This window comes from Neofelis nebulosa, chromosome 8 (assembly GCF_028018385.1).
Source record: "Neofelis nebulosa isolate mNeoNeb1 chromosome 8, mNeoNeb1.pri, whole genome shotgun sequence".
NCBI lineage: Eukaryota > Metazoa > Chordata > Mammalia > Carnivora > Felidae > Neofelis > Neofelis nebulosa.
In genome coordinates this window covers 115,423,927-115,442,946 of record NC_080789.1, presented here as the reverse complement: position 1 = coordinate 115,442,946, position 19,020 = coordinate 115,423,927, and the positions used below count along the sequence as shown (strand labels likewise).

At 46.4% G+C, this 19,020-nt stretch overlaps 1 long non-coding RNA gene across 2 annotated transcripts in view; it reads right to left on the bottom strand.

The window, feature by feature from the left end:
• Window positions 1–565: 565 nt before the first annotated feature.
• Window positions 566–19,020, bottom strand: part of LOC131483446 (uncharacterized) — a 37,735-nt gene continuing 19,280 nt past the window's right edge. For both annotated transcript variants that reach the window (XR_009247683.1, XR_009247684.1), the window contains 3 exons: window positions 18,325–18,537; window positions 2,705–2,754; window positions 566–1,116 (listed from right to left, as the gene is read on the bottom strand). This is a non-coding gene — a long non-coding RNA (uncharacterized LOC131483446). The remainder of the gene's footprint in view (window positions 1,117–2,704; window positions 2,755–18,324; window positions 18,538–19,020) is intronic.

Here is a 19,020-nt window from a genome sequence, read left to right as displayed (position 1 = left end):
GCATATACACACATACATATATATCTGATTCGGTAAAAGGTATTTTTAAAGATGACACGCCAGGCATGACCTTGGTTGCCAAATTATTTGGTCTAATTATATCCCGGTAAAAAGAAGGTCACATTTCCAAAATGAAGTTGGCTCCACGTTTCAATGGGCTAGCTTATTTAAAAACTCTTTAGGTATCCAAACACCGTCCGTTCATGACTTTGATTTAATATTAAGCTAAGGTTTTACTTTTAACTAAGGACGTTGAGAATTATATTTAAGCTGATACACTATAGAAAGGATACGGTAATAGTTGATGTAAAACTTGTCAGAACTCTCATTCAGATTAGTGAACGCTAAATTTTACGCTTCTCTTAATTTTAACCGTGACACAGAAGTGATGTTGGTTCATGGGATCTGTAATCCACTGGAGCCTCAGGAGAGGCAGTTCCTGAGACTACGCAGCACGCGAGGCCCTTCTTGGGCAAGTGAGCCCTTTTGGGTCTTTATGTGGAACAATCTCTAAAGCTGCCAAATGTTCAAAATGTTAAAAACGCGAATGCATAATAACAGCGTAAACGCGTCAAAGATTCCTTTTACGCATTCATGAAGGAACAGGCAGGGAGACAAGCTGACTGAAGGAGCATCTGAAGTATGGTGTTAAAGCCACTGAAGAAGAATGTGGGATAAGACAGCTACTGGGTTAGATTTTCAAAATTGGTGTATGTCCCTCCATAACCATACCCTTTGGGGTCATCTTTTCTACCAGGCAGAAATCATTCGTGTCTCCATCTGGCGGCATGAATCTCCAAGTAACCAGTGGATCCGGGTCCTGATCAATACCAAACGGTGAGCCAAGCGAGGGTACGCATCATTGAAGAGTCCTTGGAAGAGCCTTCGTATCAAACTCCAGCACAGCAGTGAAAGGACACGCGTTCCTCCCTTGCCTTATTTTCACATCGTGGGTAACTGTTCTTAGCAAGGCAGGCGGCTGGTGCAGTCTGAAGAAGGAAGGGTGAGCAGGTGAGCCCAGCACGAGAAGGCAGATGGCTGAGGAGGCACGGGCGTAACAGGAGTGTCCTCGTAAGAATGCCCTTGGATCTGCAAGGCCCAAGGCGGCACGGTTTCCTGGAAGAGAGCTGCGCTGTCTGCACCGACAAGGGGAAAGCTGTGGCACGACCTGGGAGCTGACTGGCCCAGAGCTCCTCAGGCAGGACCCTCAGAACCGCTTCGAGAGCTTTCTTACTCCGATTCCTCTCTGACCTGAACAGTCAGTGCGGGTCTGTGTCAAATGGACTTCTAACGTGTGGTCTAGAAAAGGCATTCCCACCACTTTGCTCCGGTGCACAGGGTGAAGGAATGCCAAACCACTGCCCCCTTGGAAGGGACCCCCGTGAGCCTTCCTTTGCTTGAGGAGGGCTGTCCCCGAGGCTCTCCCACTGCACACGGAGCTTGCTTCCCGATTCTGTCCACACCTCTTACCCTCACCGCAATACCTCATGCCAAACAATACTCTGCAGCTCAAATTCACCAGCCCCGTGCCAAAGACAACCCCCTGTGGCCCCCACCGCATCACAGCCCATACCCCTCAGGCTCTCTGCCTGCCTGTCTAATGCTTTCTGTCTCATCTGCCAGCCCACAGGTCCTTGTCCTTGTCAGTCCCTCCCTGACATTGCTCAGTCTGTCCTCTTCTGAGCATGCTCAGCTGCTTTTCTCCACCACCAGGCATCTCTTGGCTCTAGGTACCTCCCCTCTCTGACTAGCTCCCCGCTCGGCATAATCCCACACCTCCAGCGGCTACATCCCACCGTCCCAAAGTACTCGGCTTTCGGCTTCTCTGTGTTCTACATCTTTCTTGGCTAAGGCTTGAGGCTTCCCCCTCCACTCTGCTTCAGGAACACATCCCGTTCTCCCCAGGGTTTCAAACGCACACCAGGTGGCCTGTGGATTAGACCTATGGTTCCCTGGGGTTATTCAGGACTTTGGGCCATTTCCAGATTGTCTTTGCAGCTGTAGCTTTCCCAGGCTGGCTGCAAGTCCCGCACATGACCCAAGGCTAGGGTGGGATTAAATGTGGAACCCCTCCCTCTGCCCAGGTGTCTACCTGCACCTCAGGGCCCTGGGGCTGGATCCTTGGAATCATTTCATCACCTTAGGTTCCCAGAATCCCAGAACAACCCTCTGTGACTCTCAGTACAGCTCTAAGAGGGATCCAGGCTTCTTTCTTTTCAATCGGCCTTTCCAATTTTTGGAAAAGGCAGAGATATAATTAGGGGAAGTATCTGTGCCTGTCATCCAAAGCTTTTAGAAAAACCCACACAGGCAAGAGCTCTGTTCACCACTTCTCCTGGCCTGTCAGGGACCAAAGAGGTAAACAGAGGGAAAAGGAGATGCCTTTCTGGCTTCCCTCCCTCGCCCCCAGCCAGCCCCAACTCTTCAGGCTACCAGGGGAACCCTCATGGGGCACAAGCTCCCACGATCCCTTTAGCATCATCTCTCGGCTACACACAGGCTGCGACAAGTATTTGGGGAGCCTTTCCTTTGATGCTTCCAAAGGAATCCAGGAATCCTCTGGATTCCTGACCCTGCTGGTCTTCCCCCAGGAAGGGTAGTTGTAGGGCTCGGAGCTGCTGGCCAAAAACTTACAGCTCAGGTTTGAGTCCCAGCTGTAGCATCTAACGGTCATGTGAATTTGAACGACTGACTCGTAACTTACCTCATCCACAGAGGGAATATTATCAAGGCCCGTCATACAGCAGAGGTGTTCTGAGAACCAAAGGAGGTTTCAATCACTTGGCAGACAATAAGCATTAGAGACATCTTAGTATTACCATTCATGGTAACAACACAATCAAGAATCATAGTAACATTTTAGGTATATCCTTTTTTTAAATTTTTTTTTTTTTAACGTTTATTTATTTTTGAGACAGCGAGAGACAAAGCATGAACGGGGGAGGGTCAGAGAGAGGGAGACACAGAATCTGAAACAGGCTCCAGGCTCTGAGCCATCAGCACAGAGCCCGACGCGGGGCTCAAACTCACGAACTGCGAGATCGTGACCTGAGCCGAAGTCGGCCGCTTAACCGACTGAGCCACCCAGGTGCCCCTATCCTTGATACTCTAATTGTAATAACCTCTATTCTCTGAATGCCTATCGTGATAACAGATCTTAACAGGTTCTCAGTCCCCCATAGACTCCCTTTTCTTAACCTCACACAGTGAGCCTCTATTTCCCCATTTGTCTTGCCCAGGCAAGACATGCATTATTTCCTGAGGATTTTTGTTTGTCGCACCTTCTTTCCCACTTCCTCCCTAAATTCTCTCCAAAGACCCACACCTTAGACAGGGGGGCAGAGTTCCATACCATCGAGGCACGCCTCAACCCACTCTGTCCCTCCATCCAGTGCGGCAGTTCCTTCCTCAGCTCCAGTGTCACCATGGCACTTCCCAAGGTGCACAGGCGTCACACAGAGCAAAGGTTTTGTGACCAGGCACATTCTCGGAAATTAAAGTTCTTTTGCTTCGCTTGGAGAGACTTTTCAGACTTGAATGCCCTGACATACATCACAAATTTCCAAGCGAAGGATGTAGAATGCTACTTCCCAAACCTATCTGGCCCTGGAACCCTTTTTTTTCCGGCACAGTATCTCACGGGGTCTGTGTCCCAGTGTGGACACTCGTCTTCCCACATCAATGGGGATCACTCTTCTGATCCTCTGCCAGACAAAATCTCACCCTGCAGAGAGGTTTCCTTCCACACTGAGCACCCAGCGCTGCCCGGCTCACAGTCCTGTCATCCCCCGCCAACCTTAGCAAAAAAAGCCAAGGATATACTGTGGTGGGGGGTGGAGGAATGCAAGCAGGACTAAGTGCACAGGTCCCTCTGGCACCAGCCTCTCTAGAGAGAAAAATCCCAATCTGCCAGCGGGTCTAGACCTATGGGCTCCTTGGCCCTGGAGACCACCCAGAGAAACTCCCATCCTTGACAGATGAGGAGAGATTTATCATCCCATCCCAAGCAAGCAAGAAAACACTGATCTCCTGGGTAGAAAGGGGAAATTCCACCTTTCCTCTGAAACCGGTTTGGGAATTTCAATCCTACTTGGGGATCTGGGTTTCTCCTTCAATTTAAGTTTTCATTTCAGCTTGCATGCAACCATGTGTTGGCTGTGTGCCAGGTGCTCTGCTAGTCCCTGAGGGAGCCAAGGCTGCAAGAAAATTGTCACCAGGGGAGCACGATTTGCCCTTGAAGGGCCTGGTACACGTGTCTTCTTTGTCTTGCCTTCTGTCTAACAGAGATTCTCGGAGCAGCCTTAGTTGTTGGGGGAACCAGAGCCTTGTCAGGCCACCGGGGGCCATCGTCCCTTTCTGCTGTGATGCTATGCCCGAGGGATAAGTCTGCAACAAATAGCTTAATTGCTCTCTGCTGACAACCCATGGCCGGGGGCAGAGATAACTTACCGTGAAGTTGCAAGAGCCTCTGCCCTGCACAAGCCACTTCCAAGACCATGCCCCTGACATTGCATTTATAATTTAGTTTCTTTCCCTTATTCCTCAACAGAATAAGTACTGACTTCACAAATCCCATCTCCACCTTTGGTGGGTGAGAGGCCCACACCTTTCTAATTTGGTCCCATTTCATGGAAAGTTACTGGACCAGAAGATGGTTCTGGAGTTGATGGAACATGACAGAGGTTCCTGTGATCAGCTCTCGGTTGGGTACATTTGCGGAGAAGACTATTTCCTGGCCAGGCACTGGAGTTGCTGGGACTGAGTCACTGGGACGGCCCCAGCACAGCCATGTGCACCATGGGACAACCGAAAGCCAGCCTCTGACCTTGAGCAAGCCAGGGTGCTCAGAATCCAGCTGGCCAGTGGGCCGAGCCATAGAATGAATGACTCTTTTCCTACCCAACCTCACTTTCAGGAAAGCTCTAGTGAATATTAGGAGTCGTCCAGCCCTTCTCACCCTGTTACTGTATGTGTATATTTCCCCCCAGACCTTATTTTTTTTTCTTGACATCGTGCAACTCATCATGGAGCTTCCACAGAGAGCAAGTAGCCAGCAGAGACATAAATAATGACCAGTGTTCCCCATGACAGGACTTCCTAGTCAAGTAACAGTTGTGTGTGACCAGCTTGGGACTTGTGCCCTTTGCCTCAAGCATTCTGACCAGGGTCAGCTTCCTGGGGCTCAGCCCCCCTTTGTGTCCTGAAACTTCAAAGCAAAATGCTTCATTGTCTCAGGCATGTCAGAACTCACTGGATTCTCTTTAAAGTTCTCTATAATCCATTTCCCCCACTTGTCGCTTCTAAGATAAAACAAGGTTCTCTAACCTTTTGCTGTAAAGCACGTTGGACAAGAAAATCCAACCAACGGTTTCAGGGCAGTCATTTATTTGCACTCTTCCCCATCCCTTTGGGGATTAAAATAGAAAACAAAATCCATTCTACTGCCCAACAGAGCAGCCTCTCTGGAAGCATGAAATGGTTCTGTGGGTGGAGAGCCAGTGCCGGGGAGACAGGAGGCTCGCAGCTAAGCAGAGCCGCCGCCCTATAAAATAGGAGAGAGCCCCAATAAAAAGGCGGGCTTTGAAAAAGAACCCCCAGGGCCAGGCCCACTTGGTGGGAAACAGATGTGCTTATGACGGAAGGGGGTCTGTGAGCCCCGTCTCTCACTCCCCTAACAGTACAGCTGAGCCTCATGCCTCGCTGGCAGGCCCCGCGTGGAGCCAGGGCCTGAGAGAATTGTCCCTTGCAGCCGTCAGTTACTGGCTGGGTGACTGGACATTCCCTGAGCTATGACCCTAATAAAAGTGTTCCCAATTAACAGGGAGAAGGGAAGGGACTTCAGATCCGGTACTTGGAAGGGACAGTTAGGAAAACATGTCTTAAAAGTGCATCCTCCTCTGCTTTGAGGGAAAAAGAATTGATAGCTTTCTGTCTTCACTGTTGAAGTCCTCTCTCTACAGAAAAGAAAGAAGTCTTCACGGACAAATTCTTCCCACATCAGTCTGCCTCCTGTCTGCTCCTTAACTGAACAAGGGTCACATTCTGCACTCGGCCACCCTCCGGCTGCTGAGACATGTGGGCTTCTTCCCAAGTTGGTCGTCGGGTCCGGGACCCGGGCACTGTCCTTGTCCTCTACATCGTGGGCCGGAGGTCACTGCTCATGCCAGCAGCTGTATCCACATTCAGAAGACCTACTTCCGGTTCATGCTGTCTTTATGATACATTATATTTTTACACGAATGTCGACAGTCTCCCGGTTTTCTCCTCGGTTTACACTGCTGAGACGGAACCCGGGTCCTCATCCCGTCCCAAGTCCGCGACACAAGGTTTACTCTGATTCTGTTCAAGCCTGTCTCCATATGGAGGTTCGGTTGATAGAGGTACCGTCTTCTTCGTCCCCTTTTGACTTTGACCTTGTTTTTCTCTGTGCCACCTACCATACAGTGAGCACCTGCTCTGAGCCAGGCACCACGCTAACCGAGCATTACACACTCACTCGGTCTAATGCTCGGTCTCAACCAACCTCCATCAGAGAGGGAGCCGGTCTGAGCCCAGACAGGGCCTACAGCTAAGCCTGGTCCGTCCAGCTCCGGAGGCAGAGCTCCAGCCACTGACCGGAACAGCTTTACTCTCCTGCTGCCCCACTTACGAGCACAGCAGAAGGAACAGAGTCATCGGGAGAGGATCATGAAAGGTCCACACTCTAAGGGACCCCTGTGCCCCCAGACTAGTGCCATCTTCATTACACAACCGGAAGGAGTGAGTGCCAAACCGGCTTGCTCAGGGCCAGCCAACTTATTAACTGAAGATGGAGAGATAAGGTGGAGATCTAACAATGTTGCCAGCTCGTGATGCCTCTGGGAGAAACTTTATGGGGAAGATGCTGGAAACCATGACTGAAATTTGGGACTGAGGTTTGTATACGGATTGGTTTTTCCATGCTTCTCCTCTTCCCACATGGTGGAAACACTGACAGCTGTACAAGCACCCCATGAAAATACGGGATTTCTGCACGGAAGGTAAGTAACATTGGAAGCTACTCTCTAACAGCCCTGTGGCTTTTCACATAATGTCTCCTGTAACTGTCCTTTACCTGCCCCACCTGTGACAACTGAGGTGACAGTAGCCTCATCTTTTTTTTAATCTTTTTTATGTTAATTTTAATTTTTTAAAATTTACATCCAAATTAGCATATAGTGAAACAGTGATTTCAGGAGTAGATTCCTTAATGTCCCTTACCCATTTAGCCCATCCCCCCTCCCACAACCCTTCCAGCAACCCTGTTTGTTCTCCATATTTATGAGTCTCTTATGGTTTGTCCCCTTCCCTGTTTTTATATTATTTTTGTTTCCCTTCCCTTATGGTCATCTGTTTTGTCTCTTACAGTCCTCCTATGAGTGAAGTCATAGGATTTTTGTCTTTCTCTGACTAACTTCACTTAGCATAATACCCTCCAGTTCTATACACGTAGCTGCAAATGGCAAGATTTCATTCTTTTTGATTGCCGAGTAATATATATATATATATATATACACGCGTGTATATATATATATATCTACACACCACATCTTCTTTATCCATTGATCCATCGATGGACATTTGGGCTCTTTCCATACTTTGGCTATTGTCGACAGTGCTGCTATAAACATGGGGGTACATGTGTCCCTTCGAAACAGCATACCTGTATCCCTTGGATAAACGCCTAGTAGTGCAATTGCTGGGTCGTAGGGTAGTTGTATTTTTAGTTTTTTGAGGAACCTCCATACTGTTTTCCAGAGTGGCTGCACCAGCTTGCATTGCCACCAACGATGCAAAAGAGATCCTCTTTTGGCATCCTCGCCAACATCTTGTTGCCCGTTGGCCATTACGCCAGGTGTCAGGTTGTATCTCATTGTGGTTTTGATTTGTGTTTCCCTGATGATGAGTGATGTGGAGCATTTTTTCATGTGTCGGTTGGCCATCTGGATGTCTTCCTTGGAGAAGTGTCTATTCATGTCTTTTGCCCATTTCTTCACTGGATTATTTGTTTTTTGGGTGTTGAGTTTGAGAAGTTCTTTCTAGATTTTGGATACTAACCCTTTATCTGATATGTCATTTGCAAATATCTTCTCCCATTCTATCGGTTGCCTTTTAGTTTTGCTGATTGTTTCCTTTACTGTGCAGAAGCTTTTCATTTTTATGAGGTCCCAGTAGTTCATTTTTGCTTTTGTTTCCTGTTTGCTTCCAGAGACGTGTTGAGTAAGAAGTTGCTGCGACCAAGATCAAAGAGGTTTTTGCCTGCTTCCTCAGTAGCCTCATCTTTTTATTTAAATTTTTTTTTATTTTTAGAGAGAGCGAGTGTGAGTGAGGGGAAGAGAGACAGACAGAGAGAGAGAGAGAGAGAGAGAGAGAGAGAGAATCTTAAGCAGGCTCCATGCTGAGCATGGAGCCCAACGTGGGGCTTGATCCCACAACCTGGGCATCATGACCTGAGTTGAAATCAAGAGTCGGATGCTCAACCGACTGAGGCTCCCTGGTGCCCCAACAATAATCTCATCTTAACTTGAGATACAGACACTTCACAACACCTGGCCTCACTGCTGACGTCTGGGTTACCCCACAGCACAGGAAAAGCATGGCTGGAAATCAAAGGTATGTGGTGTGACCAAAATAAGCCAGAACTTTTCTGTGTCTCCTCTCTGTCATCCCCTGATGGGGGCACCTAGGTCCCCTCTTCCATAATGTTGGCACCCTACAGCAGAAGCTGCTTGCAGTGAATGAAGTTCTCTCCATGTTTAGAGGGGAAACATATCACGTTCAAAAGTAAGTTGAGTCCCCTTCCCAATCTTGGACCCAAGATTGAATCCAACCTCTTCACCCCCTTCAGCTGATCTCAGGCTAATTCCTCAAGCTCAAGTCCTAACTATCTTTGCTCCTGGACCCTTTGCTGATAACCCAGTCCACAGCGATGTGCCCCCCACCTCCAAATCTCTCTGAACTGCTCTGGTATTGAGCCTGAGCTAGCTGGAAAGTTTTTTGTTTATATTTTTGTTTTGTCTTTTTTCTTTTTCCTTCCCTTCCCTTTCTTTTCTTTTCTCTTCTTTCTTTTCTTTTCTTGCCTTCCTTTCCCTTTTCTTTCTTTTCTTTTTTCTTTTCTTTTCTTTCCTTCCCTTTTCTTTTCTTTTCCTTTCCTTTCTTTTCAGTAGCTCCCATCACCACACCTGAATTTGGAGGCCCTTGAGGACCAAAGCCTGGTTCATCTAATAACCAGTATGCCTTATATCTAGCGCAGCTGAGAAAGGTCCTTGGGGATGATCCATCCATGACAACATTGCCATCTGTGCCGTGGTTCCTGTTTCCTGAAAGAGGGAGCCAGTGGCACAGGTTTATAAAGAGTCTGTCTCTCACTAGAACATTGGCACTTGTGGGGCAAAGAAAGCTTTTTATAGATTAAGTGGTGCTGCTTGGGACTTGCAAATGGGGGGCTGGGCCCAGTGAGGGGAAAGAAATGCTTTTTCTTTGCTTCACCTCTGTGTCATGAAGTTGTTCTGGACACTCTTGCCCATGGGGAGGGGGAGGGCATTGACTGCCCGGACAGAAGCTTCTCCAATGGCCTCTGATAGGAAATACAGGCTAAGGGAGTCCCGCAGCAAAGGACTCAGCCTTCCTTGGCCGACTGCCCCCAGGGCAAGTCCAGCCTGTTGCTCAGGCTTGTCCGGTGGGGCTTTGGCTTCTTTAATAAACTGTGTGGTAAATCTCACCCCTGCTGACATATGTTGAGAAGACATTTCATGAAAAGTCCCAGTTGAGAAGGAACGCTGGCTGGGCTCAAGCCACTTCTGAAAACAAGCAGCTGCACAAAACCCCTAGGCGTTTCTGTCCTGTGACTTAAAAGGATGTCACAGGCTGGGCTGCGGACAGGAGGTGCTGGGGGAACCACGGGGGACAGTTCACAAGGTGGCCTCTGACATTGAAGCGTGTTTAAGATGGGGATCCTGTTTGGGAGTAAAGGAATCTGCAATGTTCCCCTTAACAGCTAGATTAAACTATGTTGGCTTGTTGGTGTGCAATGAGCCCAGCATGATGTTAGGTGACACTTGAAACCAAAAAAAAATACCGATCACTGCCAGAATAAGTATTTAAGAGGCAAGGTTCCTCCGGGCATGCTTAGGGGAGAGACAGATATGACCGAACATGGTCAAAAAAGGCCGGTGGAATTTGTGTGAAGTCTACAAGGATTGCGTACTAAGTACAGGTGTGTGTGTGTGTGTGTGTGTGTGTGTGTGTCTGTAGTGTGTACCTGGAGGTGCATCCTAGGACCAGGGCATGGCCTGAGATACACAAGAGGAAATATGCACCATGTTTGGGGGTCTTACACTGTAAGAAGGCATAGCCAGCCAGAGACAAAGGGTGACTAGTAGCAGATAGGCAGAGTTTGTTATGTTGTGGGGCCTTGAATGACAAGCGAGGTAGTTTGGTTTTTCTCCCATGACCAAGGAAGAACTGTGGGGGGTTGGGGCACATGGACGGAACAGCAGGATAAGGGTTTTGGAGAGAGTCTGAAGGCAGAGTGCAGAGGGCTGCCGTCATGATTTGGGCAGGATGCTAGCCAGCAATGCTGTCCCCGAGACTGCTCAGCAGAGGACAGAGACAGCAAGCATCTGGGAGGAAGATTCAGTCTCCTACTAGCCCTTCCTGGAGAATGTGCTTGTTTCCCTTCCCAGCTGACTCCACACACACTGAAGAATTTGAGAAGAGTTTGGAAAAAGCATTGCTTTAGTCTTATTGTTCTTCTGTCCACATCCTCACAGCTTCCCTACTGTTCACCACATGGAGCTCAAACTCCTTAGCTTGCCTTCAAGGCATTTACCAATGATTTTCATACTTTTTAAAAGCAGCATGACTTTTCTTCAAAGGTGACCTTAAAAACCAAGAGGTAATTGTCAAAAGCAGAGCATCTCTGCCCAAACCTGCCCACAGGCCTAGCACATTCTCCCTCTCCAGGCAGTCGACCCCCATATGTTCTAGTCTCCAGTCCTTCAGCCACCACCCTGTCCCTATTCCCCCAACCATGGAGTCTCTGAGACCCCTCCCCAAAAAAACCCCAGGGCTTTGAACCCAGGTGGAACCCGTTTTCCTACCAGGTCAGTTTCAATCTGCCTTTTCTCCCATTGTTCTTCGTGCCCATCAAAGAGCTCCATCTTCTGCCCTAAACACACATTGGACCTTGGTATTCCACTGCTGCTGCTTGCCCTTACCCTGAAATGATGACCCCCATAGCATCTCGCATGCTTCCAAACCTCGCCATGTCCCACTCGTGCTTATCTTCTGCCATCATTGTCATCATCACCATCATCATTACCACCATGAGCATCACCACCATCATCACCACCATCATTATCGAACAAAAGCTTTATTGAACACTTACAATACCCATTTAATGCAGATTTTTCTCATTTCACGTTCAGGTACATCCATCTAGGAATTATTATTTCCCTCACTTTACAGACAGACAGGAACTAAAGTATAGAGTGGTTAAGTCACATTCTCGAGATTATCCAGCTAGGGAGCAGCTGAGCCAAGAATCAGACCCAGGCACTCCAACACAAGAGCTCTCAATCCCAATAAGCGCTCTACAGAGCCTCCACAAACACATATATGTAGGCTGGCTGATGGATGAATCACGTTGATGAGTGAGAGAATACAAGTAACAAAAGAAAAAAGTCATTAAAACATTCAGCAAATATGCATTATTCCTGCCATGTGCCAAGCACTGTGCCAGACTCTAGGCAGATGGTGGAGAAGGTGGACGCTATCTCTGCTCCCCTTGGAACTCAAAGTCTGGGGAAAGGAGTCACAGGTGACCATGGGTTTTCCAGTGTGAGTGATTCAGAGATGAAATGACAGTGCCACTGGGAGAGAATTCAGGAGGAGGAGTGAACTTAGAGGCAAGAAGATGATTTTGGCGGGCGGTCTCCTGAGATTTAGGTACCAAGGTAAAACAAATTAACAAATGAAATTGTTCAGCAGGTGATGGAGATACTGGCTGGGAGCTCAGAGAGAGACAGTGGTGGGAGATGTGGACCTGGGAATGACATAAATAATGCTGACGCCTAAAGATAGGAGCCTATACCAAGATTAATTTGGAAAAAAATTAAGTCGAGAGCCAGAAGCCAAGCCTTGGAGAAAGTTCCAGAGAGGATGGACATCTCCTGAGAGAAGAAATGATCACAAGGTATCAAAGAGACCAAGAACTGAGGTGTGAAGGAGAGGACAAGGTGGTCAGCAGTGTCAAAGATCTCAGGTCAAGCAACCAAAAAGAACACGAGTTCTTTCCATTTCACCTTGAAGAAATTTTTGCTAAACTCTAAGAGCACGGTTTTAACAGAGGTTAATGACAGGTTACAGGGGGCTCGTGTGTGTGTGCGGGGGGGGATGCATGATGAGAAAAAGGCAATAGCCATTTTCTAAAGTCACATCACATTGAGACACTGGCATGAAAAGAGAGTAGTAACGGCCAGTTAAAGGAATAAAATACCTGACAAAATCAGTTTTACTAATGATGTGACCTGACCCATATATAAATACGTTTAACTAGGACAGTCACTAGATTTAAAATAGAACTCTTTAAAGCCATGCCAACTAAAATGGAACCCCCAGAGTTGACCTACACAAATCCCAGGAGTTCCTACTTCAATGAATGGTGGTCTCTGCTCTCTGTTTTCTGTTTGGGATCATAACTTAGCTTGGTCACTTTCTTCCTTTTATAACTAAAATTTTTAAAATAAAAGAAACAATCTGGTTAATCCCCCAAATGTATTTTTCCTTAGGGAAACATTTACATTCTTATGACCCCAAATGCTAAGCCAATAAAAGCAGGAGCAGAAACCATTATTCATTGTTATCGGCAAAAAAAGCAGAAGGGAATGAAAGGCTCAAAGAATTTTGGTGTTTTGGGGGGAGAAAAATGACTTTTTTGTCTTTGTATTTTTATCTCATCTGCCACCATAATTTAGATAGACAGAAAACAGGCCTGGCAATTGGCCGCACACATAAGGCCAAATAGCGCATTTCCCAGAAGATTTAGAAAAAGACCACTGGGGCTTCTTTATAAAAACGTGACAGACTTAGACGTGGGACCATGGGAGATCATGAGAGAGAACTCTCTCTTGTTGAAAGAAATTGCTAAATTCAACACCAGAGTGCACTGACTTGGGAACCATGAAGATACAATCTTTCTAGACTACTCATTACACACTGACCTCTGTTCCAACTCAGGCCCAGACAGTACAGCAGTGGGCAAATCAGAAATAATGAAACACCAACAGCCTTGAGGAGAGGCTGGGGCAACCGAGGTCATCTGGGCTGGAAAAAGAGGAAATGGAGAAAAAGATATGGATCACATGAGTAGCTGTTAGCTCTTTCAGATGTTAAGAACCAAACAAGAAGAAATGGTTTTAAACTCCCACAAGAAGTCTTTAGCTTGAAATTAGGAAAGACTTTCTGACCATCTGGTTTGTAAACATTGTATTGCTAAGGGTCATTGACATTACTCAGGTTCAAATCCCATATCTTCCTACGTGATCTTGAGCAAGTTATTTAACCTCTCTGTGCCTGGATTTCCTCCAAAGCGGGAATTCAGTAGTAACTGCGTTGGAAGGATTTCATGAGTTGATCCACGTACAGTGCTTAGCAGAGGAGCACACATGACATCACCAACACCTGATGAGTCACTGTTGTCATCATCTGCTATACCCAAGCAAGCATCGCCTCGGCCCACAATATCAGATATGAAGGAAATGTATTACGATTTTTCTAAAACTAACTCAATGTCTATTTTAAGCCCCCATTTGGAGGAAACATCTCTGGCAATTCGGGGCCACCTCCTTTCCTTGTGCACGGGGAGGGATGACTTCTGTGTGGTCAAGGTGTTGGGGGTGGGGGGACTGGTGCAAGTCTTGTCCTGGGGTTGTCCGTTAGTCCACACCAGCATCTTCACAGATCCACACAGGCACCTAGCATCCTTGAGGCCTCCTTAGGCCCAACTCTCTTTCAGCTATTTCCATGGTCTGCTTGGGAACAGATGGCCATGGGATCCGGAAAGCTCCTCATAGGACTCCAGACCTGAGCGGCCATTTCTATTTGGGGATCTAGTCACTTCCCCAGAGCTGGGTGTAGGAGCGGTGAAACCCATGATCCCTCTGCCAGCTGATTTCTCCAGGACCTTTTATTCCCTTCCTTAGGTCTTGACCAGAGAGGGCAGGGGCTGGGACCTACTTGGTTTGAGACCCCAAACTCTACATACACAGCTTACTTCTGCTCTGAATCACTCCTCCCTATGAATTATAAGGATAAGTGATGGACTGAAGCTTTGGTTAGCTCGCGACATTATCCCACTGTAGTCTGAAGATATTAATCTTTTTTTTTTTAATTTTTTTTAATGTTATTTATTTTTGAGAGACAGAGAGTGAGCCATGGAGGCACACACGTTTCTAGACTGCATTTTAACCTACCATTTTCTACAGACTATTTTATTATTGTTTTCTTTTATTTATTTATTATGGTTTCTAACCAAACAGTAATAATACTCAAACCAGAAAATTTGGAAAATCCAAGAGAACATTTAAAAAAGCCAGTCATGTTGGGGCGCCTGGGTGGCTCAGTCGGTTGAGCATCTGACTTCAGCTCAGGTCATGATCTCACAGTCTGTGAGTTCAAGCCCCGCATCGGGCTCTGTGCTGACAGCTCAGAGCCTGGAGCCTGCTCTCTGCCCCTCCCCTCGTGTGTGTGTGTGTGTGTGTGTGTTCTCTCCCTTTCTCTCTCTCTCTCAGTATAAATAAATAAACATGGGGTGCCTGGGTGACTCAGTCCATTGAGCGTCCAACTTTGGCTCAGGTCACGATCTCACGGTTCATGAGTTTGAGCCCTGCATCTGGCTCTGTGCTGACAGCTCAGAGCCTGGAGCCTGCTTCAGATTCTGTGTCTCCCTCTGCCTCTGCCCCTCCCCGACTTGTGTGCACACGCTCTCTCTCTCTCTCTTTCTCTCTCCCTCTGTCTCTCTCTCTCAAAAATAAATAAATAAACACGGGTGCCTGGGTGGCTCCACCAGTTGAGTGTCAGATTCCGGCTCTGGTCATATCATGATTTATGAGTTCAAGCCCTGCATTGGGCTCTGTGCTGACAGATCAGAGCTTGCGGCCGGATTTGAATTCTGTGTGTGTCTCTCTCTACCCCCGCCCCCCCACTCGTGTTCTGTCCCTCTCTCTCAAAAATAAATAAATATTAAAATTTTTTTAAAAAGTAAACACTAAAAATTATATATCAAAAAGTAATATGAATAATAACACAATAACAACTATTTGAACAGTGCTAGTGATGTGCCAGGCACTGGTCTAAACATTTTGTCCATATTCACTCACTTAACTTCATAGTAATATCATGAGATACACGCTCTCATGATCTTCATTTTGCAGATGAGAAAACCAGGGCATAGAGAATAAATAACTTGCCCAAGATCACCCAGCTGGTAAGTGGGAGGGTTGGGATTCGAACCAGACTGACTTCAGAATGCATGCACTAACCATTACACAACACTGATGAATGGACAGGAGATGGATGGATGGAGGACGGTGGATGGATAGATAGTGGACAGTAGATGAACGACGGTGGATGGATGGACAGATGATAAAGGATGGAGAGATACTGGGTGATAGGTGGAGGGAGGGAGGGAGGCAAGGATAGATGACGGATGGACCAATGGGTGGTAGTCAGATGAAGGCACTAGGCCAACAACGGCTCAGATACCTCTCTTAGGTACATGTGACATCAATATTTAAAATTCATGCTCTGAACACAAATTGTGGTTTTTAACATTCTTCTGTTTCAAAATGAAGTGGAGGAGGGTCCATTAGGAGGATTACAGGCTCTGAGCTGTGTAAGAACTCAGCCTCTAGTGTATTACACCCTCCTTGGAAAAGAAACACCCCCGCCACTTCTCGTGTAAGCCTCCGTGGAATGGAAGCAAAGAAGTTACACTTTTCCAAGAGGAATTAATCCCAGAAGAGTTCCTTCAGAATCTTGGATACGAAATGTTCCTTTAGAGCCAAGACTAACACATATCTTACATAAAAGTGAAAAGAATATTTCCAGTTACCCCCCCCAAACCATAGATTTCTGTCTCTAGTCAACAAGCGCTTATCTTAAACTTCCAAAGAATTAGATGAGCTCTCCTTAAATTTTATTCTCTAATGAAGAGACCAGTTTGAGGTTCGCCAGCTCTGTGGCTTTGGCATAGCAGTCACCAAACCTCAGTGACAGGCCTGTTTTCCATCCTCATGATAATAATCTTCTCACTACCAAAATTTTTCTCTAATAAAAGCGGTTTGTGTGCCTTACTCTTAGCAGACTCCTAGAGCCTGATTAGATAAGAAAAGAAGGAAAACACTGTGGCTCTAGGGAACTGAGTGGGACTGAGTGCTTACTCTGCCCCAGAATAGCTCACATGCCCCAAGAAACCATGAGCTTTGAAAAACTTAACCTTGGTAGATTTTCAAAGGTGTATACATTTGCCCTTTTCTGATTTGTGTTTCAGAGATAATAATTGAGTTTTATTTCCTTTTTTAACTGTTCGATGGATAGGTCTAATTAATGTCATTAGCGTTTTCCATTGGTCTGGAATTTGTGCCTCAGTGAATTTAATTCTCCATTTTGGTTAGGTCATGTTCTACAGAATTCTGCAAGGTGAACGGCAGTGGGCGGAAGGCTGGTACATGATGTGGGCTCAGTTACTTAGAGCCACAAAATGCTATACAAGTCACTGGACATCTCTCAGCTCCAGCTGTCTGACTGGCAACATGGAGATAATGTTGTTCACTCCACCATGTAGGTATTATAAAGGATGTATCATCGTCAAAGCTGGTGGCAAAGTGTAGCAATTAATACAGTTAAGTAACAAATAAGAGGCATTCTGTTAAGCAGAAGAAATCATGATAAAGTAACATTTCATCATTATATTAACATGGCTTTGAATCTACAGGGTAGGTTATAACCAAGCTTCATATACCAGAGACAAATCCCTCTGAAAATATCAGTGAGGCAAACAACAAAATAATTTACCATCATATGCAAGTAATATTAAAAATGAGTTTCTATTACTGGTAATGGCCTACATGACCTACATTTAGGTACAACATCATGCCAAAAAACCTTTCCTTTACTCTTAGAGTGGGTAGGAGGGAGTAGGTCGGGTATCCTGGTCTTATCATGTAGAGGGGGCATAGATAGTCAGGGGGCCATCAGTGGCCTTTTCTCAATTTTAGTTCTTTACAAAAGATGGGGGGTATTTATGAGGGTGAACTAGCTGGAATTTAAGGTAGTTGTGGTTTCCAAGAGAGTTTAGAGTATCAAAGAATCCATAAGCTTTAATTCCACCCATCCCCTTTCTCCCTGCAAATAACATTCTCCCCAGAGATGGCCGCATAAACTGCCAGGAACAAGTATGTTCTAGAGCCATCAGATTTTCTTCCCTGGTACTGTGTCAGAGTCTGCAGCCTGGTCCTCTAAAGGCTATTCCCAGTGTCCTAAGTACTATTTAGGGCCTCAAATACCAGCCAGATGAGCCCTGACCTCAGAAACCTCTGGGACTCTAAAGATGCTTTGTCCACGTCCAAATGACCAAAGGAGACACCCCACCCCTCCTTCACAGCCTCTTGTCACTTAAGTAGTATCTATTAATAGCTCTTCCCAGTGAGCTTTGAATGGGCCCAGCGCATGAATTTCCAGCGTCCCTTGCTCCAGCTAAGACAGCGAAGGATTTAGGAAACATAACACGTGAGGGAAGGCTGAAGGAGCAAGAAATAAAGTCTTAATGTGCTGATTTTAGACACTTGAGGGCCTTTTTATAAAAAAGGAATTATCTTGATTTGGCATGACATCAGCTAACAAAATGGGGATCAATGAGTAGAAGTCCTGTGGAGGCACATTGTTGGCTCAGTATTAAGAAAAACAACCTTTAGCATCAGAATGGACTGCCTCATGAGGTAGAGTTCCTTAGCACTAAACGTGTGCACGCAGAGGTACTCTGACCACCTATTAAGAGGAGTATCTCGTACTGAAGAGAAATTTGGTCTAAAAGCTGGACTCCAAGAGTATGAGGCCCTTTCCAATGGAGATACCAGGATTCCAAGTTCATTAGCGAGTTTTCTCGGACCTGGAAATTCCCCCATCGTTTCTTAGGCCAGACCTCCCCTTTCGATCTTTGCAGAAAGCCCGAAATAAGAACAGTTCACATTCTCTGGATGTCATTCTCCCCACCCAGCTGAAAAGGTGACTATGACAGACACCCACCTGCGAGATGGGGTTCTTGTTACTGTCCCTCAGGGCAGATGCAGGAGGCCGGTCAATGAGGTTAGCATTTCCTCATTTTCTCAGAAGCCCACTGCTCTTGTATAACCTTCTTTCTTCCCGTAGAACGAAGGAATTTGTTGAGTTCATCACATCTTTCTCAGGAGTATACGGAGACTAAAACAGGGCCTGGGCCGCAGTAGGTACTCCATAAACCTTTGTTCAAAGAATGGATAAACACATTTGAAAAGCAGGAGAAAACAGTGTACCATGCTTGACCCAACAATTAAATATCTTAGCCATTCCCGACCCACCTGTAAGATAGAGACAGATATACTAATGGTGCCTTGCTTTTGGGTTGCCTTTAGGATTAGAGGGTATGCAATGAAGGTAATGTGCTTAGCAGGGTGTCTGACACATAATCAAGGTTTAAGCAATGCTGGCTCCCCTCAGCACTGTTATTCTGTTATTATTACTTTTATTTTCAATAATAACCATCCGGGACGGGGTAGAGAAGACAGATATTTAACATTAGAACAGAACTTCGTTCCCGTTACCTCTTACATCACATTGTATCACTCCATCTGGAGCTAGCAAACTATTTCATGACTTTGAGGAGGAAAATCCAGGACTTCAGCTAGCAAAAGGAAGCCTTTCCTTGCTTCAGAGTCAGATTCCTCAGAGCACCTGGGACCAATG